Consider the following 24,527-nt stretch of genomic DNA (forward strand, 5'->3'; position numbering starts at 1 on the left):
TGAAAAATGAGCACGCGCCCCCAGTGGCCCCCAGATCGAGCCCATCCCCACCCAATGGCTTTCAGGTGGCAGAGGAGCACCGCAGACCCAACCCCGCTGCCTGGATTAACAGGAGGCCCAAATTAATTGGTTTTAATCACTATAAATTTCCTTCCCAATAAAATTTCAAGAATTTCCAATCATGCTGATTTATATGAGTAATTAGAAATCCATTCACAGATGTCACACTGCTAGGTGGTGGGTCGTATAAGCCCCGGCTTAACTCCAGCGTGAGGCCTGAGCCATGAAAAATGGTGGAGAACTTGGCGGGAAGCTGGGAGAGGGAGCATGCCCCTGCCCCTGGGAGCGCCACACCCAAGGTCACACAGTGAGGTACTGACCACCAAGCATAGATATTTCCTTCTCCGGTCCCCATCCCTTCTCTGCCCCAGAAACCCTGAGACTAGGCTGGAGCAGACCGAGGGGCTTGCCATGCACCTAACAGACAGGCCCTACTGAATTAACCACACTGGGTGAAACTACACCACGGCACCCAGGCCTCCTTCTGCCCAGAGCAGCAATGAGCATAGTAACCATGGGAGGACAGAGCCACAGGAAGAGGGGACTCAGCCTGCCAACTTCCCACATCCACCAGGAAGATTAGTGCCCTTGCAAATTGTCCACATTTAAGATTATCCAAAGGTAGGCTTGTCTGCAGAAGAGGCCAGTGTGCTGGCTGGACTTTCAACTCCCGCCCACTTTCTTTCCTCCTCTGCTGCTATCCTCCCTCTGTAAATGGCCCAATGTCACAGCGGGAAATAGTAGCAGAAAAGAAAGGACAGCAAAGGTCACATTTCAGGTCCTGAGAGAATTGCAAATCAGCAACCAATGAGTTGCAACCCTTTCCATACAGTGACTAGAATGAACAGGAAAGTCTATGGATGAACAAAGATGTGCAAAGAGTTTTATGTCAGGACTTTAAAAGTATCAAGACTGGGTGGGGAGAAGAAAGGAAAGGGAGGTGGAAACCGAGGCTCAGAATGGCCCAATGGCTTTTCAAGGTCACTCAGCAAAGAAAAGGGCAGGGAAGGAAATTAACATTTATCCAAAGGCTATGATGTACCAGGTGCTCTAGAATCCCAGTGAATCCTAGAATCAGAAAGGGACCAAAAGATGAAGCTCAGATAAGTTACATGTGAAATCTTTTGCTCACGGCCACACAGCTGGTTGGAGGTAGAGCGGTGGGTGCTTCTACCCCTGCCAGAATGGGTGCCGGCTCCAGTTCCAGCACCCGCCTCCCCAGCACCCAGCTTCATGAGCTAAGAGTCATGAAGGCCGTCAGTACGCCGGGGAGGCTCTGTAAGTGTGGGGCAATGGAAGGGACCTTTGGGGTTGCAGCAGTCTGTGCTGCTGGGCCGTGAGCAGCCTGAGGGCAGGGACTGCATCTTCTGCATCTCTCTTCTCCCCACCCACTGCCCGGCACAGGGCTGAACATGGAGTCCTTTCATCAGCTTAGCCCTGAGTTTATGGTCCAGGGGAAGGGGCAAGAAAGTGTTGGGTGTTTTGAGTGTAAGAAACCTCGAGGCCCTAGGAGGGAAGATGCAAGAGGCCATTCAGTGGGAGCTGGAGTATTAGACCCTAGGTAGGTATAACGAGATCAAGGGGTTAATAAGAAACCCCCTCCTCTTCCACTCAATTTCTACATCAATTGAGAAATAAGAGCCGGGGGTCAGGCAGAGGGAATCCAAAATCACAGGCATCCTTTGTAAGCGGGTTTGGAAACATGACCTGAACCACTAGCTCCCAGATACTTGCCTCCTGAATTAGACAGTGTCCTCTCATCCCAGGATAGCAATGGGCCTCTGCCCCGCACAGGCTGGACCTGCCTCTATAAACCGACCACAGGGAGGAGAGGGTCCCTAACCCTAACCACCGGGATGTGGCAGAGCTGGAAAGAGAACTGAGCCAAGCTTCCCCCCGTGCAGGCTGCTCTCTGCAATATTCAGGATGCTGGGGGCCCCTATTCTCTGGGCCCAGGTGGGATCTCTGGAATGGCTCCCCCTACAAGGTGGACAGCACGTTTACAAAAGTGAAGAGGGCATTGGTGACACTGAGGTCAGACCTTGCCTCCTGCCCGGACCTAACCCCGTCCGCTGTCCATGATGAGCCCCAGGCTCTCCGGAGGTCACAGAGAAGCCACCTGGGCGTCAGCACACTAGCTCTGTACTACTCCCCACCCCAGCCCTCCCCAGACAACACAGACACGCTCAGAATTATGTTCAACAGTACTCTGTCCTGGAAAGTTACTGGTCAGTTTGCCTGCTCAGCCCACCTCCCGGCAAAGAGAGAAGAAAATCATCTTTGCTTCAGCCTGATCCTTTAATGCGCTTGAAAGCTGCTGCTCTGGTCGAAAGCAGACCCCAGGCCCCGAGCGGGGAATAGGTGGAGAGGTCTTAATGGGGAGATTAGTGTCTGCTGGGCAATACCAGAGTGGGGTCCTAAGAGGAGATTTTAGAGGTTGGGCAATTTTTAAGGGCTTAAATGTTTGATAATGTAGGCTCAGCTGCGTTTATGCATGTTGGGGCCTCAGCAGCAATGTACCATCCACGGCATAATGGATGTTGCAAGATTTGATTTTAGTAGTTTAAAAATATCCAAGTAGTCTGCAGGCTAATGGCCATTGGACAGACTCATTAGTATATCAATAATCATTCGGCATTCTAAAATCCTTTTAATGCTCTGGGGCAGCAAGGAGCCGGGCTAAAGGAGGGGAAGAAGGTCATGGGGGAACTTGGGGGCCAGTTAAACAAGTAAAGACCATGAATGACCCGGGCATGTTCTCTGCCACCACCACCCCTCCCCCCTCCCCTGTGACAGCCTGGTTTAAACAGTGTGTCCAATGGGGCCTCATTGTAACTGAGGGGGGAAGGGAGGTTTCTGGAAAAGCTTGAACAAAGTCTCCTGAAGCCCCTGACAGACCACAGTAGAAACAGATTCTGCCTCAACCTCGCTCCAGCCGACCCACTGTCCACAGCCCTGCAGCTTATGCGTTCTCTCCTCCTCGCCTCGGCTCATGACCTTGCCTGGTGGAGTAATGGCCTCCAAGTAGCTGACTTCCGATCTATTCTTCAAGTCCCCACCTCTGCCGAAGCCTTCCCCTGCTCTCCAGGCCACGTCTCGTCTCAGAGGCATCACCCCCACTGAACTGTGAGCTCCTAGAGAGGAGCGGTACCTGCCGCATGGTAGATACTCCGTTAGGCTTGAGATGACCGTTCTCCATCTCTGTTGTTGCTTTGGCCGCTAAAACCCTTTGAGTGTTGGGCAAAACTCTGGACCATTGCACATGCGCACAGAAGCCCACAGACCGACAATGCTGCACACAGGGTCAGAGGGTGTACCCATCCATGGTCCCTTCCCAGAGCCCCCGGGATCGAGTTTTGGAAGGTGGCGGAAGGCTTTGCAGCCTGGGTGGTTAGTCGTAAAGCTCTGCCATTTGAACGGGAGACTGCAAGTTGCCGGACCTAGTAAGCCCCGCCCCCGAGAACAGTGCGTGTGGTCAGTTTCTGATTTTGCACCATAGGGACCCACAGAACAGCCTTAGGAAGGAAGGAGCTTTGAACGTCCTTGCAGATGGAATGCTCAATGGTCAAAGATGCTCTCAAATTCTTTTTGGAGCAAAGCCCTCTCTCCATGGAGCACTGAGGGGTAGGAACCCGCAAGGTCTAGACTGTGGCCAGAAGGGAACTGTTTCTTCCCCTCTGCGTCCTGCTCTTTGCCACCCAGGGTGGCAGCCTAGGTGGGGTCGAGGCTCTCAGAGGACCTGGGTGGGCCATGGCAGAGACAGGAAGGCCCAGGAGGGAGCAGGGAGGTGCTCTGGACAGATTCCCTGGCCCAGCAGCTTTGCTGGGGAGAGGATTGCAGAAGCGTCCGAGCGCTAGGCAGCCTTGTCCACTTGGCCCCCACCGCATTGCCCGCTGGGTCATCACCCAGAAGGACAACCTTCCAGCCTCCCGTCCCTGCATCTCATCACCCCTTCCGACTGCCGGTCGTGCTCCCTACTTCAGTGCCACGGCGACCCTGCTGGGCTTGCAGGTCTGAGAGCTCACACTCTGCGGGTCAGGAAACCGAGGCACTGGCCAAGGACAGAAAGCAGTCAAGAAGCTGACCTGCAACCCCATTATGGCTCTGAGGGAAATGGCGCATTAGCTGGATTGCCTGACTTCCCCTCTTGTAAGCCTTGCCCCATTCCTCCCTTAAAACCTGACCAAACTTCCTCCTGGGGAAGTTTGGGGAGGGGGTGGGGTCCACGAAGTCAGGGGTGTCTCAGGGAGGCTTTCTGGAGGAGGTGACACCTGAGCTGAGTCTTCAAGGATGGACTGCAATTCCCTGGGCATAAGGGCTGGGCATAGGGAGAGTGGCAGAAGGATTTCCAGGCAGAGGAAACACTACAAGAGCAAAGGCAGGATGACGGGAAACACCATGGGCTATTGGGGTTCCACTGGCTGGGGCTTGGCCTTCTAGGCAGAGAATGACGAGAGCTGAGATTGAGGTAGAAAGCAGGGTCAGATCCTTTCTGCACTCAATTTGTCAATTATTTCAAAAATATATACTGAGCCAGGCCTCATTCTAGGTACCAAGGATGCAGCAGTGCCCAAGACAGATATTCCTGCCCTCCTAGAAACTTCATTCTAGTGGATAGAAGAAGTTCATTAAAACACACACACAAATAAATACACAACGTGTCGGGGGCGGCATACTTAGAGCTGTCAGTGCAGGAGTCTTCTAGACGAGCATTTTCAATACATCGCTCTAGGGTTCAGCCTGCTGTCCTCACTGAGCTGGTAAGATGAGGACAGCGCCAGCCATCTCCAGCCCCATGTTCAGATGGTTCTCCTTGCTTTCAAGGGAGGGGGAAAGGATTGCTACCTTCTTTTTTCCAGCTGACACCACACCTCTCTCTGAGCAGCTCCCACTGCAGGAAAACTAATAAGGCCAGCATTTTATGATCCCCAGCCTCCATTGACAAGAGGCAATTTGAAGTCAATAAAAGGTGTGCTGCACAAGGGTGTTTTATGGCTCATCAAACCATAAAACTCCATGGCCACGTGACTACGGTGCCAGAAAGGGGCCACGGAGTGGATTCATCAGCCCTCCTTGGAAGTGCAGGAGGGCTTCCAAGTTAAGACAGTGATTGACCATTTGCAACGTGCGGGGAGCTCTGTGAAGGAGCCCTCCTGAACATGCTGGCCCCTGGGCTCAAGCTTTGAGTGGCGCCCCAACAGATAGAACCCTCCAGGTATGATTGTAAGAGCCCCTGGAAACCTCTCCCCACATACCCTTGCCCCAAAGCACTACTCATCCTACCCTGGGGATGTTTAAAATCCCTTTCCCGTGGGTCCAGCTTTCCAACCACACTGAGGCCTGTGGCCTAGGGCAGTAGCTGCTCTTTGGTCTAAAACACTCTCACCACCCACTGACTCTGTGACCTTTAGCAAATCACTCATCTTGTCACAGCTCAGTTTTCTCCTTTTACAAGCAGGGGTAAGGATGTCTACATGGCTGGCTTCTTTAGAAGGGCTGGCACTGAGAAAATGCTCAAGACTGAAAATCTGTTAGGAGACAGGCACAACTTCTCCTGAGAGAGAGAACTCAAGCCCTCATATCCATACCCATGGTGCCAAGAAACCTCAGGACATTTTCTGACACCACCCATCCATCCATTCATCCATCCACCCACCCACCCATCCACCATCCACCCACCCACCCATCCACCCATCCATCCACCCATCCATCCACCCACCCGCCCATCACTACCCATCCATCCACCCATCCATCCACCCATCCACTCATTCACCAGTATACATTGGGGCCCCCTCTGTGCCAGGCACTATGCAGGAGCACAGTGCTGAGCCCCTGCCTGAAGGAGCTGAAAAATGTATATCATGTGTAAGGTGGGAATAAGTGCTGTGAAGGAAGATATAGCAGAGTCAGAATAGCATGATGAGGACATCCTGCTTTCAAGGGACTTGCCTGCTAATGACAAGAAATAGACAATAAATGACAACCAGATCAAATATGTGTGTGAGGGGTATAAATAGGGTGCCTTGACAGAGAATAGAATGGGAATGCCACTTAGATGGCAGTGACATTTAGGCCAAGGACTGAAGATTAAGAAGGAGCCAGATATACAAACAGTCAAGGGAGAGATGTCCCAGGCAACGGCAAACCCTTGCAGCGGGGAGAGTTCCAAAGATCAGAGGCACTGAGGAGGGTCGCAGATGTCTGGAGAGAATGAGGAATATGGCCTGAGATGATAGTGCAGAGGCAGGAGGGAGCCAGGATGACCGCGCCCAAACATCACTGTGCTCCCACCTGAGCTTTGTGGTTGTATCAGTTTCCTGTTGCTGCTGTAACAAATACCAGCAACTTAGTGGTTTAAAACAACACAAATGTATTCTCTTATAGTTCTGGAGTTCCAAAATGAGTCATAAGGGGCTAAAATCAAAGTATTGGCATGGCTGGTTCCTTCTGGGAATGCCAGGAGAGAACTTCTTCCAGCTTCTAGAGGCTGCCAGCATTACTTGGCTCCTGGTCACATCCCTCCAATCCGTGCTTCCTTCATGACATTGTGCTCTCTGATTCTGACCTTTCTGCCTTCCTCTGATAAGGGCCCACCCAGATAATCCAGAATGATATTCCATGTAAAGAGCCTTAACTGAATCTTGTCACAAAGTCCCTCTTGCCGTGTAAGGTAACATACCCACAGGTTCTGGAGATGAAGACATGGATGTGTTTGGAGGCCATTATTCTTTCTGTCATGATGGTGTCTGTGGCCCACATGTGGCTGGCAGGGGCTGAGAAGGGCTTGCAGATTCCAGGGCCCTCTGAGGTAAAATTATAGCTTCATACCTCTTTTACCAGGGGTGTTGTTCCCACCTTGACTGAAGTCCCCTGCTCAGCTGTAGAGCAAAGAATTCTCCTGCCTGGACCTGCCACTCTCCCACCCCCAATACCCTCACCATCACAAGCCCAGCTGTTTCCCCCTCAAGGCCCCCGACTCTACCTCACGACAGAGGGAGCCTCCCTCAGGCCATCTGACCCCGTTGTTGCCTGACACGGGCCTGTAGGAGATTCCCCAGCTCCCCAGGGAGCACATCTGGCCCTGGCGCGGGGGCAGCCCTCTCACAGACCCCACCAGGCACAGCTCCCCTCAGGGCCTCCCTCAGCTGCCTCACCCTCCACTGCTCACCCATGTCTCACATCCTCCGGGTGCCCGTTCTCACCATTTGCATATTTAATCCATACGGATGTGCAGTGGCAGGACACAGGGACCCGGGGCTCAGAGCTGAGGACCTCCCGTCGCAGGGGAGGAGCGGGTGGGTAACAGGCAGTTTTGCAGGGAAGGATATGGAGGGGCGGTGGTAGTCCAGAGGAGGTTCACACAGCTGGACCAGGGACTGGGAAGCATTTCAGGGGAAGGGGGCAGCTGGGGTGAGGGTAAATCCAGCCCCCAGTGACCCTCCCTCCTGACCACACGGGCTACACCTGGTGAGACCTTCCTGTCCCCTGTCAACAGTCCACACAGGCGGGAACTTTGAAGGAGGAGTCCTGGACATCACTTCTACCACACAGGGCAGGGCGCAGAACAGGTGCCTGCCCAACCTCATCACCTGCCTGCTCAGAGCCAGAAAGGTCTGGAAAGACAGAGGTAGAGAGGCAGAGAGGGGCGGGCAAGGAGCCAGTCGGGCTACTCCCTTGGCTAAATTTGACCCCTCGTCCTCACTGGTGTCTTAATCGCCAGTGCCCCTGGCTCCTTTCCACCCCCCCATGTAAGCCGGGGCTAAGCTCAATCAGGCGTTAGGTATGGGCATCAGCTGCCTGACGGCTCCAGGGGGAATGCTCACGCACCTGTTCTTCCTGAAGCCAGCTCCCCGGGCCCTCCTGTACCACCGCCCTGACGCTACACCCGCACCAGGCCCCTGCTGCTGAGTGAATACCTGAAATGATGGCCCATTCCATCTCTCCTGCTCCCCACTTTGCAAAGGCTAGGACACATGTCCATGCAGCTGCCCTAACCTTTCCCATGGGTGGGTCAGAATCAGTGGTGGCGGTAAACATTTAACAACTGGCTCTCTGGGAGGAAAAGCTCTGGTTTATAGTGTTTGCCAGTTTCCATGGTGTAAATAGCCCTTGCTCCATGGTTGATTGCAAGTTACCAGTTGAGTAAATGCAGAGTTGGGAGGAGACGTCATAGGAGCCAGCTCCAGAGCAGCCCCGACCACAGAGTGTTGCAATGACCAGCTGCCCCCTCAGCCTGGCGCTGTTCTCTCCATCAGAGTCACTCCTGCCCATGAAGGCGGACCCCTCTCTGAAGCCCAGGTGAGCTGTTAGGGTTATGGCCTTGAGTCAATCTGATCTCAGAGTATCCCCCTGCTCAGCTGTTTAATAAGGTGGATGGATTTGGGCAAGTTGCTTAACCTTTTTGGGCCTTAGTTTCCTTATCAGTAAAATAAGGTTAATATCACTCATATCAGAGACATACGGGGATTACATGAGATCCTCTATGTAAGTCACTTAACACAGTGCCTGCTTAATAAGCACTCAACAAACATAGCCAGTATTGGGCAGGGAGACCCAAGAGCAGGCTGCTGTTTGAGGATTCTACAAGCAAGCACTGAAGGAGACCCAGCGCCCGGCATATTGTCCCCAAACATACCTCCTGAGAATTAGACTGGGGCTGGCCCTTTGTCTTACGATCAGAAAGATGTTACTGCTAGATGTCTAGGTGTCTAATCTGTAAACAAAGATCACTCCCAAATAAAGACTGTGTCTCCTACACCTTGTGGTTTCAAGGGCACCAAGAATATCTCCTGTCCCAAATAATTCCTTTCACACCTGCCCAAAGACACCTAAAATTCTGCCATTGCAGCTTCATTGTAAAGCTGAGCTGTCCTCTTGCACTAATTCTCTGGGGTGGATGAGCGTCAAGATGAAAGCATTAGATCAAAGATCCTGGGGTCTCCTGAGGTGTGCTGGCCAGAGGAGGGCACCAGGTGTAGGGGATAGTGTGCCGAGAAAAGTGAGGCCAGGGAGGAGGGGGCCTCTAGAACAGTGTCCCAGTTTTGCTCAGAAAAGCCCAGTCCAGAGGGATAGCAGCAACTCCCGGCACCTGTTATTCTAGGGAGTACTCAGCCCGGGGCGGTAGAGGGCGGGGGATCTGAAGACAGAGACCCACGCAGCTGAGAACCAGCTCAAGGCCAGCATGGGCTGTGCGGCGACCCAGGTTGGCTGAGAATTTGCTAAAAATACAAAAGTTTAGTTTGAATTTCTTAAACCCACTCCATCACTTCCAAGATCCTTTCAGTGCCATCTGTGGGGCCTGGGAGAGGCGAGGGGGAAGCGACAACTGAGAATAAAAGCATCACTGAAGTAGTTTGGTTTGAAATAAAAATCTTACCCACATAACACATGGGCCAGGCGGGGCCAAGGTGTGACAAGGAGAAGGGCCCTGAGTTAGAGAAAATACTGGAGAGGCAGAGAGAGGGAGGGAGGGGGAGAGGAAGGAAGGAGTGGGAATGGAGGAAAATAGAGAAAGACAAAGGAAGCAATCGACTAAACGAGAGGAAAGGGAAGAAAAGAGGAAGGAGAAGGGGCGCAAGGAGGGGGGGAGGAGAGTGTGGAAGCAAGGGAGAGGGAGGAAGGTGAGCCCAGGAGGGGTGAGGGACAGAGGAGGAAGAGAGGAGAGAGAAGACGGAAGACCTTGAGAGTCTTACATCTTGATCAAGACATGACTGATAACATTCCAGCGGACCATCCTTCAGCCCCCTTGTTTGATGACAAAGCTCATCCCCCATCCACCATCCATTATTGGTTCTCCCTCCCCGAGGCGAGAGCATCAATAATGCTCCCTCTTCGAGATGCTGCCCCTCCCCCACGCCGCACGCAAGCCCGGCCATCGCTGGTGGGCATTCCCGGGCCGCGCATCATTACCGCCCTCCCATTCTTCCCCCACCTGCGGGGCAGCTGACCACCTCCCCCAGTGCCCCACTCCCACAGGGGGGCCCCCTTCAGAGGGCTGGGCCCCGACAGGCGGTCACAGTCTCTACCATTGCCGGTGGATGAACACTGACATCTTGGTACCAGGGCTTGATTTTTAAAAATGATTGTTTAGTCTTGTTTTGCTTTAATTAAGAGGGAGACCGAACCTCCCCATTCTGGTTGGCTCTTCCAAGAGACCTAACAGTTTGAATTTGAATGCAAGCATCTTCAAACATCTGTTGCCATAATTTGGTTGGATTAACTGTCTAGTTTGCTGGGCCATCTGCTGTTCTCCCCAAACCCCTTCACCACCTCTTCCCTGCCTGGGCCGGCAACTCACCTGGTAGAAGAAGGGTCCCAGAAGGTTATCCCAGGTCAAAGCCACAGGTCTTCTCCCAGAAAATCCTGGAAACAGGCTGGCCACGCCCCACTGGATTCCAAATGCCAACAAGAGGAACCTGAGTGAGGAGAGAGTATGTGTCTGGGCAGCTGGTGAGGTTACCCTGGGAGCTGCATGCCCTAAAAGAGGCCTTTCCTCTGGGACTACAGGAGCCCTCCTCTCCCAGCCGTGAAGGTCTCCCCCAGGCTGTGCAAGGTTACCGGGATTGCCCCAACGCTGCTCCAGGGGTGCTGTTCTACATGAAAGGTCTCTCTGCAGTTGGGCAGTAGATACCTGTGCAGCTGTATGAGGCAACCCTGCTCTCAGTCCCTACAGGACCTTCCCTCTCTTTGCTGCTCTATAGGACAAAGGCGGGCAAGTCAAGGAAAACTGGGATTTTTCCTCTGGTCAAGCCAACATAACAAGCACCTCCACCCAAGAGACACCCACCCTGCCCTGGAAATGGTTTACTGTGCTGAGCTGCCATCAGCTCCTGCAGCTCCCAAAACCTGCTCTGGTTCCGCAGGGGACACAGCCCAGGACACCAGAGCTCGCAGTCACCTGCAGGCAGGGCTGCTTTCGAAACAGGATTCTGAAGGCACCAGGGTGGAGAGCCCTGGGTTCTGCTTCAGAGGCTTAGCTTGGGGACTCATATGTTCCTGAGTGTGACCCCACAGAATCCATCACTTGGCCATGCTCAAGTAGGGTAGGACAGCAGAATAAGCAGAAGAGAGCAGGTATTGGGAGCTCTGGACTCACTCTGCCTCTACAGCCTCCCTATCAAACCTGTCTTCCTCTCTTCCCCCCATATATCCCTTCACCTAGCTCACTGTCCCCTAGGCTGGGTCCACCTTGTGGCTGATCATTTTCTGACCCTGCATGCCTCGCTCCATCTATGCCCATCTTCTAATGTGAAGCTCAGGTGCCTCCTCCCGCATGGAGGCCCCCAGAAACAATCCTTCTGTTTCAAACTCCCATGACATTTTTCAGTGCCACATGAGTGACAGTGTTATCTACTTCCTTATATTAATTACTTACCTGTTTTCCAACATTGTGAAAATGACTATACTACCCAAAGCAATCTACAGATTCAATGCAATCCCTATCAAACTACCAATGGCATTTTTCGCAGAAATAGAACAAAAAAATTCACAATTTGTATGGAAACACAAAAGACCCTGAACAGCCAAAGCAATCTTGAGGAAGAAATATGGAGGAGGAGGAATCAGGCGCCTGACTTCAGACTATACTACAAAGCTACAGTAATCAAGACAGTATGGTACTGGCACAAAAACAGAAATATAGATCAATGGAACAGGATAGAAAGCCCAGAGATAAACCCATGCACATATGGTCACCTTATCTTTGATAAAGGAGGCAAGAATATACAGTGGAGAAAAGACAGCCTCTTCTATAAGTGGTGCTGGGAAAACTGCACAGCTACATGGGAAAGAATGAAATTAGAACACTCCCTAACACCATACACAAAAATAAACTCAAAATGGATTAAAGACCTAAATGTAAGGCCAGACACTATAAAACTCTTAAAGGAAAACAAACGCAGAACACTCTATAACATAAATCACAGCACGATCCTTTTTGACCCACCTCGTAGAGAGAGGGAAATAAAAACAAAAATTTTAAAAATGGGACCGAATGAGACTTAAAAGCTTTTGCACAGCAAAGGAAACCATAAACAAGTCGAAAAGACAACCCTCAGAATGGGAGAAAATATTGGCAAATGAAGCAACTGACAAAGGATTAACCTCCAAAATATACAAGCAGCTCATGCAGCTCAATATCAAAAAAACAAACAACTCAATCCAAAAATGGGCAGAAGACCTAAATAGACATTTCTCTAAAGAAGACATACAGATTGCCAACAAACACATGAAAGGATGCTCAACATCACTAATCATTAGAGAAATGCAAATCAAAACTACAATGAGGGGCTTCCCTGGTGGCGCAGTGGTTGAGAATCTGCCTGCCAATGCAGGGGACACGGGTTCGAGCCCTGGTCTGGGATGATCCCACATGCCGCGCATCAACTGGGCCCGTGAGCCACAGCTACTGAGCCTGCGCGTCTGGAGCCTGTGCTCCGCAACAAGAGAGGCCGCGACAGTGAGAGGCCCACGCACCGCGATGAAGAGTGGCCCCCGCTCGCCACAACTAGAGAAAGCCCTCGCACAGAAATGAGGACCCAACACAGCCAAATAAATAAATAAATAAATAAATAAAGTTATAAAAACAAAACAAAACTACAATGAGGTGTCACCTCACACCGGTCAAAATAGCCATCATCAAAAAATCTACAAACAATAAATGCCGGAGACGGTGTGGAAAAAGGGAACCCTCTTGCACTGTTGTGGGAATGTAAAGTGATACTGCCACTATGGAGAACAGTATGAAGGTTCCTTGAAAAACTAAAAATAGAACTACCATATGACCCAGCAATCCCACTACTGGGCAATATACCCTGAGAAAACCATAATTCAAAAAGAGTCATGTACCACAATGTTCATTGCGGCTCTATTTACAGTAGCCCGGAGATGGAAACAACCTAAGCGTCCATCATCGGATGAATGGATAAAGAAGATGTGGCACATATATACAATGGAATATTACTCAGCCATAAAAGAAATGAAATTAAGTTATTTGTAGTGAGGTGAATGGACTAGAGTCTGTCATACAGATTGAAGTAAGTCAGAAAGAGAAAAACCAATACCATATGCTAACACATATATATGGAATCTAAAAAAAAAAATGGTTCTGATGAACCTAGGGGCAGGACAGGAATAAAGACGCAGATGTAGGGAATGGACTTGAGGACATGGGGAGGGTGAAGGGTAAGCTGGGACGAAGTGAGAGAGTGACATGGACATATGTACACTACCAAATGTAAAATAGCTAGTGGGAAGCAGCCGCATAGCACAGGGAGATCAGCTTGGTGCTTTGTGACCACCTAGAAGGGTGGGATAGGGAGGGTGGGAGGGAGACGCAAGGGGGAGGGGATATGGAAATATATGTATACATATAGCTGATTCTCTTTGTTATTCAGCAGAAAGTAACACATCATAAAGCAATTAAACTCCAATAAACATGTTAAAAGAAAAAAGAAAAAAAATTACTTACCTGTTTTCATCTATACGCACTCAAGCTCATGCAGTATTTGTAAGCACACATGGTTGAATGAATGAATGAATGAATGCAACCATCTGCTCTCAGCATTATAACTAAGGTCCCAGTACGCTTGCAAAAACTGTGTGCAGGTTCATCATACAGACGTAAGACCTACAACCCCTTAACACCTGGCACTGACTCCAGGCTGTGCAGGGATTGGCGGATGTCACTAAGAAAGTGACCCATTTCACTGGTAGCTGCGAACAAAGTCGGCCAGTTAATAGAAACCTATTTCTAATTGCTGCCATATAATAGATACACCCCCAACCAGCTGAGACCACCGAATCCCATTCAAAGCCCTGCTTCCCGGCTTACACCTAAGCCTTTCATGTTTTATTAGAGCTCTGCACATTTCATTTCTTTTTACGTGGGGAAGAAAATGGACCCTCGGTTCTAGGAGGGGACATTCACAGGCATCTTTTACTTGTCGAAGGGCAGCTTTGTAGAAAACAAACCCTGGGCCTCAGGTTTGTGAATTCAGGTTCAGCTAAAGTAGCGAAGACAGGGGTCACTCTCCATTCCCCAATGTCACCCGGAAGCAGGAAGAACCCATCACCCGCAGCCCGGGGTCAGACCCTGTGGGACAGAACAGTGCACCCTGCTCCCCAAGCCCATATACAAGAGCATAGCAGCATCACCAGCACAGCCCAATATCTCAGCAGGATGGGGAAATCAGCAAATGCAGCCACACACCAGCGCTCCTGGGGGCCCCCACCTACCCCAGCCCCTCCCAGCCTGGACATTGAGCCCACTCACAGCTACACTGGCAAAATCCCAGCCACCGTGACCCCAGCAGCCATCAGAGGCCTGAAACCCATCGTCCTGCTGACGCCAGGGCATTTGCTGTGAATGGGCCTTAGCCCCCGAGGGGCCCAAGGGTGGCAGGATCCCCAGCCTGTACCTTTCCTCCTCCACGCAGAGCAGCATGAAGGGCTTGTGTCCCCTGCTCCTTGCCGTGTCTCCCGTCTTTGTTGGACCAGAGCCTGGCATGGTGCGTGGTAGCCCAGGCCCAGCTTCTGTCCTGCCTCCCAAAACCATACTCCTAGTCACAACCACCCTCCAGCTTCCTGCCACAGATAGCTCACTCCTCAAAACTTGGCTTGAGAATCGTCTCTGACATGAACCTTCTCCCCCTCTGCAAGCGGGGGCTCCTCAGAGGAGACCCGACAGGATGCTGGGACACCAGCAGGTGGCTCCGCATAGCCAGGCTTGGGCGCTCGGCCTCCCACCCCCTGTACTGGGACCAGCGATGGCAAAGCCCTTGGTCAAATCTCCACGTGTTGGCAGTGATGAAGCCGTTTAACGTTTATGAAACCACGCGTGATTGCCAGGTTCTGCTTTTATTCGTATCAGCTATGGTCAGTTTTCAGAGCCTCTGAAGCTCACCCTTGACTCTCCTGCACAGTACATCCTCTGTCCCAATCACACGGTCACCACGTGGCCAAGGAGAGATTCGAACCCCGGTGACTAAAGCCCGGACTCTTTCCAGGTTGCCTCGAATGCGAGGAGGGGGACCTCACAGGACTGTGTTATCAGCCCCAGTGACCTCCCCAGTGTCCCCCAGGCCTCACTGCTCCATGTCGGTGCCTCCGGAAGCCAAGAGAGTGGACAAAGCAATGACCTTCCCCGACCAACAGGGCTGTGTTCCCATAAAGGGTAAATGAAGAACTGGACTTGTCTGAGAGAATCTCCAAAAATAACAACTGCAGCTAAAGCGTTTTAGAGACAGGGGACAAGGATGAGTGTAGGACTGGACCCAGATCCAGGGCAGCACCCCTGGTTCTAGGGAGAAGCCAGCGAGGGTGGCGAGCTCTCACCCCTCGCTTCAGGCAGCGCGAGCTTGCGGGACGCAAAGTGGGTCCCATCGTCTGCCTGCTCAAAACCCTTCAAGGGATCCCAGGGCTCTTAAGATAAAGACCAAAACCCTGGTTGGCCTTGTCCTGCCCCCTCCAGCCTCCTCATACACCACGGACCCTAGCTCAGTGCATTCCAGCCCCACCCAGCAACCTCTAGCTCCTCCCACACCAGCTCTGTCCGGCCCGCAGTTCCCCCCACCCTCTGATCTTGAGCAGCCCCTTAACTTTCACCTTGCACATCACAGCTCTGGTCTATGTCCCTGGGGGACGCCTTCTCTGAGCCCCAGAATAGATCGGGTCCCTCCTGCACGCTCTCATAGGACCTCCTGCACGCGCTCATGGGACCTCCTGCTTCTCCCTTGCAACCATCACAACCACTGTAATCTGCCTGGTTTTTTGGTTATTTGGTTCAGTCTGCCCTCCTATGGACTGTGAACCCCATGAGGGCAAGTGCTGTGTGTGTCCCTCCTCGTGTTCCCCTCGGCATCTAGCACAGTGCCTGACACATGACAGATGCTCAAACTCTGTTGTATGAGTGAATGAATCTGAGAAGCTTCATTAAAAAGAAAGGTTCAGGAACTGAAGAAATGTTGGGGTGGGAGGTGGGTTAGACACTGCCTGGCAAACTGGAGGGGTGGAGTAGCCGTGGCCTTGGAAACGTGGCTCCTACACTCAAAATCTCTGACCTATTCCAGCCCTGCCCTAACTCTGCACAGTTCTGTAGTTTACAGCCCTCATATCTGACAAAGCACCCTCAGGTACAACACCTCAGTCCCACGGAGGCAGATCTTATCAAATAGTATCATTTTTCAGACTAGAAAATGCAGGCTTGGGGAGGACAACTGACAAACATAGTGAACACGGTGCTAAGCGGCAAAGTCAGATATAAGCCGAGGGCTTCTCCCCACCCATCTGGGCTGTTTCCACGGGTGAAGAGGACAGACAGGGATACCTGGTTGCACAGGGAGGGGAGGCATCCTAGAGATTCCAACTATTTTTAAACAGACTTTCCACCAATCCCCTGTTTGCAGCCTCATTCCTCATTCTCACCTTTTGGGGTAACCTGGATCCCTGCATGGGCCCCTCCGAGGTCCGTCGGGACATGCTCACTTCTTCCAGACCTTCTCCTCTGCAGACGCCTAGGTTATAACACCCTCCACTACAGTATCTGAAGCACATGCCTTGGTCTGCTTTCCACCCTGCATCCCCACAAATATATCATTAAAACCCTCTGTGCACTGTTGTCTCCTCTCTTGTTTCATGTGTACTTGTGATTTAACATCCTTCTATATTTCTCTACTAACATCGTAGTGAATATTTTAAGGTAGAGGAGATAAGTGTGTTTTATTGAAAAGAATATTTTATTGAATAAAGCCCCAAACTTGGATTCTGCTAAGATCTTCTACTCTAATTGATAACTAGTTGGTAACTGTCAGGTTATTACCACCATCAGTTCTATCCTATTATAACTCCGGCTTCTAGATGAATACTTCCACCTGACACATGACAAAAGCAGAGGGTCCTGTAATCTTTCTGTTCTTGGTCTACAGCTCCACCGTTTTCCAAGATTCTCCACCTTAAAAGATGTGAAGCCCTTTTATCCATCTCCACTGTCCTGTTAGTGATCATATTGGGTTGAACCGTGGCAAGCCCTAATCAGTGACTTGTGTCCTTACAAGAAGAGGGAGAATTTGGACACAGAGACACACGCACAGAAAGAAGGCCATGTGATGATGGAGAAAGAGATTGGATGACTGCCAAGGCCAGGAAGCACCAGAAACTGGAAGAAGCAAGGAAGGATCCTGCTCTAGAGCCTTCAGAGGGGGCATGGCCCTACCGACACCTTGATTTTGGACTTCCTGCTTTCAGAACTGTGAAAGGATAAATTCCCATTGTTTTAAGGCACTTAGTGGTACTTTTTTACTGCAACCCTAGGAAATTAATACAGTGACCATGTGCATTTTTTTTCTTTGCAATGTTTCTTGGGTTTTATCCATTTTTTTTTTCCTAATCATTATTGAGTTCCTACTATATGCAAAACATGGGGCCAGACCCTGGAGAAGCAAAGATGACCAAGGTCAGTAAGTACAAATCAACATCCCCAAGAAGTTTAGGATTTAGTCTAACTAGAAACTACATATGAAAATGGCCTAAGTACAAAGTAGTGTGTAATAAGGGACAAAATATTTGCTAGGAGAGTTCAGAGGATGAGGGAGTCCTTCTAAGAAGAGGGTCATGTCCTGGGATGGAGGGAGATTGAAGGGGGATCTTTAAGGATGGAATTGATCTTGCTGAGTAAAGCTGAGAAGGACATTCTACATAGCTGCAGAAGCACCACATTTTGGGAATATTTGGGGAATGGCCAGACTGGCTGGCGTGGTGAGTAGTGTCAGAGAAGGTTGAACAGATGGACTGAGCCTGGACGTTGTGAATCCCTGCGATCTGGGACGCTATTGGAGATCAATCAAAACAAGGAGAAAAGAGCTCTGTGTCACTGCGAAAATGGGATTCCAGTGACCAAGATGCAATTTGTACCTCACTTTTATCTAGCACATGGCTCCAGGGGAGCTGAATTGATGGACTTCAGAGAACGCTGTCCTTCCAGGCATGAGGACAAACCCCGAGCCGCCCAGGCACCCTCTCATTTGGCTTTCGCACAAGTTCAGCACTGGTGTTTAACTTTTTTCCTTTTTTTCTTCCTCCCTGTTATTTAAATGGTTTTAAACATGAAACTAGGCCAGGAAAAGGGGGTAGCATTGTTTTAATAATTAGCAATTATGATCGCTGCAATATTAATTGCATATTTCCATAGCAAACACCTCCCCAGAGAGCGGAAGGGAGTGGTGGTTAGAGACCGCCAGAGCCTAAAACTGGAATTCCTAAGAACAGAAAAAGGAGAGAAAATCAACTTCTTCCATTTAAGCAAATTACCACGGGGACTGCAGGCCCCTCTAATTAGCCCAGCTCGCAGTAGCTGGTGAGCGGGCGGGTGCAAAGTCTCACTCAGTACTGCTGGGCCTGCCGGTACAGCCCCTTTCCCCGTGATGTCTTTTATTTTTGTCATTTGGGCAAGACAGCAGCTTATTTCCAGGGGGCTGCGGGCTGGGCTGGAAGATGACACTCCAGATCTCAGTGCCCCAGACCCCCAAGCTGGGGCCAGGGGTTCATTTGTGCAAATCCTGACCCCAGAAGGGCAAAATGGGACAGGACCGTAGGCAATTCCACGTGGTGGCACTCGGGGGAGGCCGTGGCGGGAAAGGACACTGAGCTGCCTTCCCAACTCTGTGACACAGATTAAGGGGTTCAGGTTGGAGTTAGGGGAATGAAAAAGCAGGGGTGGGGGAGAAGCAGGAAAGAAGGGGGGAGGGAAGGGGAGAAAGGAGGGAAAACCCAAGAGAAGGTAGTGGCATAGAGAGAAGAAGAAGCAAATAGAGTACGGAGAGGAGGAAATGAACCAGAAGGCAGAGGGAAGAAATCAGGGGGAAGAGGGTGAGGGCTAAAAAGAAAAGGCCATGGCACCATCAAGGCAAAGGAGAGATCAATCAGAGAGGACTTCCTGGAAGTGAGGTCCTTCGTGACTGTTTTGCATTCAGCCCAGAAAGAATTTTTATGAGAACACAGCATTCCCACTGCAGCCCCAGCTTCAAGGATGCTAACAGGCTCACATAGGAGTCCCCAGATGAGTCTGGTAAAGCAGGACATTGACAAAACCAACCAATCTTTCCCTCGGCACTCTCTGTCAGGGGAAGGAAGAAATGAAAAGACAGTGACCTCAGAGCCCAAACAGTATCTTGTGTTTGCAGATCTCATGCCTGGCACATACAATGTTTCATTTCATCTTTATAGCAACAATTAAGGTAGGAATTACTATACCCATTTTACAGGTGGGAGGACTGAGGAAACCAGTCCAAGGTCACATAGAAAGAGACAGAGGCTGAGCTCTTTCCAACACATCTCCCTATCTCTCCAGCATCACCTTGCATTAGCCTCTGAGTCCTAACAGAAGCAAGGCTCCCTGGCTGCACCCATGGCCGGGACAATCTTACCGCATTTGGAAACGTCTCAGCCACCGTGCTACTGGCTGGCTTTGCCCAGGACCGATTGCCGCCATCTTAAAATAACTCACTAAGCAAAATTCCAAATTCCTGAACAGAGACATTACAGGGCAATAATTCTCATTGTAAAAAGGGTTCCCCCTAAGGTGCCTTTAAATGGGGGTGCTCCCCTGTGCGTGGAAGCGTTTGTTTACAGATCATCGACTCCTCGATGGAGAAGCTGGGAGGCTTGACAGAGAAACTTACAAAATGTCTCTAGCCGCTTCCAGTGGAAAAAGATAAACAATGAAAATAAAGGGAATGTGCTCGGAGAGAAGGGAATCCAGTTGTGCAAGGATAATGAGGACGATCATACTTTCCACACACAAGCACCTGCCATCTCCCTGTGCTCTCCACCCCTCCCACCCCCGCCCCAGCCCCTTGTCATCTTATACATGGGCAACTCCATAGGAAGCGCAGAAAGTGTCATCCCCGATGGGCAGGTGAGGAAAATGAGACCCAGAAGGTCCCAGTGCCTGTCCGAGGTCACCCTGTTTGTGCATAACTCTGAACCTCTCGCTGCCCTTGATGTCTCTGCGACTGTTTGAATGCCCTCCTGCCCCCCTGGTGATGAGGGAGGAATTCATGCCCTAGGGTTATGGGGATGACCAGGTGCACAACACCCAACACTGGACAGGTGAGATAGGCAGTAGTTTCTTAGTCCTGGATGTTCAAAGCCCAGGGGAGGAAGACAGGGCACGGCCCACAGAGCCACTTGGGGGATGCACTCAGGAACAGCGTGAAGGAGCAGGGCTGGCGAGCGGCAGGCTGTAGTAGCAAGAGCGTGAGGTGCCCTCTGGTTCCCACAGGAAGATGTGATTGGCTTGGCTGAATAATTCTGAGGTTGATGGGCGACCGAAACCCACTCACAGGAATACGCAGAAACTGCAGGACACCCCCCCTCGATGAGTGTTGTTTGGGTGGGAAGCCCTATCTGTGTGAGCAGAGTGGGTGAAGGGAACACTCATCAGGGCATCTGGGGGCCTCCCAAGTTCACAGCTGTCAAGGCAGCACGTGGCGTCAGACCCTAATATCAGACCTTACACCACAGAGGTCCCCTTGCTGGTGAGGCCCAGCTTCCCACAGCTCCAGGGAATCCATTTTCAGTAACATGGCCACGGGCTTCTAAGAAACAATACCAGCCGACAACAAAAACCGGGTCAGGAAGGGACGTGGCCTGAAGGAGGCCCAAGGCCAGCAGAGCAGCTCGCCCCACTCCCGGCTGGGGTGAGGGCTGGTTGATGGCCGATAAGATGCGCTCCCCCATCTTCCCCATTAACAAGTCTGGAAGGCTTTGTTCGCTCTGTGTGTGTGCAAATATTACCCACTGTATTTTTTTATCTTACTTATCCCTGGGAGTCTATCTCAAAGCCGCCTTTGGAAACTCCTAAGTAGGATGTAATGCATGCATTTCAGCCTCTGCTAGATAGTTTGCGATGTAGTTATTCCCCAAGCCTTAGCAAGTGGGAAGAAACAGCCAAAGCACAAATATGTTTAACCAAACAGCAGCCTGTGGGGGGAGAGATGGGGAGGAGGGGAGGGACGAAGGGAGATGCAGAGAGGGGAGACCCAGGGCAGCCCCTGTACCCGCTTCTTCCAAGAGTTTGCTGAATAATCTCTACCCACAACTCCATCCAATTTCCGCATCTTCGCAGGGACGCCGGACACTGCAGCGGGAGGAAAGGGTGTCGAAAAATGCTCTTGACACAACATTTAAAGGGTATTTCAAAGATAACATACGATTATAACTACAAAGGGTGAGCATGAATAAGGGCAAAACTTAAATGACAACCTAGAAAAATGAAAGCAGTTAGTAACAATTGTATTGTGGGTGGGACTGTTTGATTTTTTTTTCCTTTTGAAAGTAAATAAATTATAATAATAGTGTTTGGATAATTGTAATATTTTGGTGTAACTATAAATAGTTTGGGGGTAACTGCTAAGGATTGGGAAAGATAAAATGATGTGGTATCACCCTCTGAGAACTAACGATCCAGTTAAGACACGACGTGAAGGCATCCCACAAATATCTCTTGATTGAAAGAAGGTGAAGGTAATGCTGCGTAGGCTTGAAATTCAGGATTGGCCTGGAAGCTGGGGCGGCTGCCGGACAGAAGAAGGGCTAGAAATAGACACGGACACACAGATCCTCCCCCAGCTCACCTTCTAACCAGGTCAAGTCTCCAGAGATGATGGGCTTGTTCCCAGTGTCTTTTCTTCCTTAGTGGAAGACCACCCACCCCCATCACTGAAGAACCAGAACTTGCGTCACCGGCTCCAAAGTATCCCAGGCAGGACCGCACAGGAGGACACGCGAAGGTGAAGGGGACCAACGAACTGCAACCAAAGGCCTCCCAAGTGGCTCTGGGAACCCTGAGGGATAGAAACGAGCTCAAAGTGCTCTCTGCTGAGCTTGGCTGTCTCAGCACATTTCTCCAAAACACACCCACACCTTGTCACCGCACGGCGAGGTTTCCAGAGAACCAAGGATGTGGGAGAAGTGGTAGCTGCAGGAAGCTCCAGGATTGTCTCCATCCCTGTTCTCATGCCTCAGGTGATGCCCCAGAGAGAGCAATCAGTGTTTACTGACCAGAACTGGGAGGGCGTGGCACTGGGGTCTGGAGTGTTTTGTGGCTCAGCAACTTAGCACAGGTGCAAGGACAGGTTGTGCTGGTCCCACAGCTCTAATCCCTGAGGTCCTATCCAGTTTCTCATAAGCCTCCCACCCAGCTTCCGTGACACGGCTCAACACCACTTCCCTGTCCAGCCCCCTTCCCCAAGGCCCACCACTTCCTGCCTTGGGATTATTAGGTATCAGCACACATTAGGGCTTCCCAGGAGTAGCCGCTCCACGTTGCATCTGGGTGGAGTATTTTATACTAATGTTATGTTATGTTATGTTATGTTATGTTATGTTATGTTATGTTATGTTATGTTATGTTATATTCTCCAATATCAGATTCTCCAATATTATTATTATCACCAACATTATCTCCATTAGCATTATTATCTCTAATACTGTTATTATTTCTATTATTATTATTATCTTCTCCAATATTACGATACTCTCCAACATTATTTTTACTACCTGCAATATTATTATCATTTTCAATATCATAATTATCTCCAATATTATTATTATTACCTACAATGAGTGGGGTAGTTGCCATTATGAAAGCAGATTTCTGGGTGTACGTAGGCCACAGAGGTCAACCAAGAACGAGTCCATGCTTGAGGGGACAAGTACATCTGGATGGACGGGTAAAGGTCAGAGAAGGTCAGGGTTGAGTGGGGACTGGGAAGCCGTGAGCCGCAGGCGGGAATCATCAATGGCGCTTGATAAGTACAGAGACTCTGGGCAGGAGCGCATGGCAGGGACATGAGCAGGCCTGGAGGAGGGGACAGTTGAGGCCCATGGCTGTCATTGCCACTTCCTTCCAGTGCCAGTCCCACTGTGATACTGGGAGACACCGTGTGCCATAGAAAAGGAAAGAGTGTTGGTGTTGGGCAACCGCCTCAAATTGTTCTGGGAACTAGGATAAGTAGAAATAAGTAAATAAACAGGCAAAATATAAAGTAAAATTTAAAAACAGAAATGTCAGAGCTGGGAAGGAATATTAGATTATTCTGGTTAAGGCTTCAAGTCAACAGACAAGGATTTCAAGCCCCAGGAAGCTGCAGGATTTCCCAAGCTTCATAATGGATCCAGGATTCAAACCAAGGTCTGTGAATCTCCAGACAGTGTCTATCCATGCCCCTCCAGCTGGTTCTCCTCCAGTGGAATGGAATCCAATGGGTGGAATGGAATGGAAAAGAATGGGTGAAATGGATGGATTAGAGGGAATGGAATGGAATAGAGTTAGCAAAGCTGGAATTAGGATTCTGGGGCCTTAACTCCCACATAATGATACAGGCAAAAAAGAACCCCAAACTCCCTCTCCCGTCCTCCCACCTGAGGGAAGCACCACCTCTGTCTCCAGCCAACCAATCTCTACCCCAAGCAAGTAAGGACAGCATCTCTGGCACAGGTTGGGGTGCAGGGAAGAAGGAGCCAGTCCCTCACCTTCGGGCTGGAGGACAGAGAACTGAAGTCCACATCCTTTATGAGAGCGGCTTTGGGATGTAAGGGGCAGTTGGTTAACCACAGGTGGAGAGACAGACCATGAGCCAAGTTGACTCTTTAGCCAGAGTAGCCAAGAGAGCAGAAGGAAGGCTCAGGAAACAGAGCTGAGGGCCATTCCCTGAGACCATGACACAAAGACTGTCATGGGTTCCCAGCTGTGCTGTAGACGCAGAGAGATCTGCGAAGATCCTGGGCAGGTTTGGGTGCTATCTCTCCTGTTCACTAACCTCTCTTCCAATCCACCAATCCCACACTATCTACAAGACAGGCTGGAGAAAACTGGTTCCTTGGGTTTGCAAGTAGTTCAAGCAAAGAGTGGGGACATTCACAGCAACACCATAGTAACAAGCTCTTGGACTCCCCTGCGCTGGTAGCAAGACACATCTTCACAACACTCACATGCTGGACCACTGTATTCTCCCCGACACTGGGGGGCTGCATCTCTGACCACTTCCACTCCCGCTCCCATCATGATCTGCCCTGACTCCAATCCCACAGTCACCATTCACAAGCTGTTAAGCATTTATTGTCTTGAACCTGCTTCCACTTGCAGAGCCCAGGCTAAGCATGACCTAGAAATGACTCTTGCCAGTGACAGAATTCAGGCAGAGACGTTGAGGCTGAGATGGACATGAGCTCGTTGTCTTGTCTCGTAGGCAGTTGTGGGGACTGCCTGCCCTGACTTCAGTAGTCTGAGCGCTCCCTACTCTTCACGTGCCTTGCCTCACATTGTCCCTAAGTCTCTGTCCCATTCATCTCTCCCGTATGTCCACCTGCACCAGCACCCACCACCATCAAACCACTGAATGCCCACCACCATCACATCACTCCCAAGAAACGCTGTGATCTCTCATTGCTGTGTGTCCGCTGATCCCACC

Source organism: Globicephala melas, chromosome 13, assembly GCF_963455315.2.
Source record: "Globicephala melas chromosome 13, mGloMel1.2, whole genome shotgun sequence".
In the NCBI taxonomy this organism is placed as follows: Eukaryota; Metazoa; Chordata; class Mammalia; order Artiodactyla; family Delphinidae; genus Globicephala; species Globicephala melas.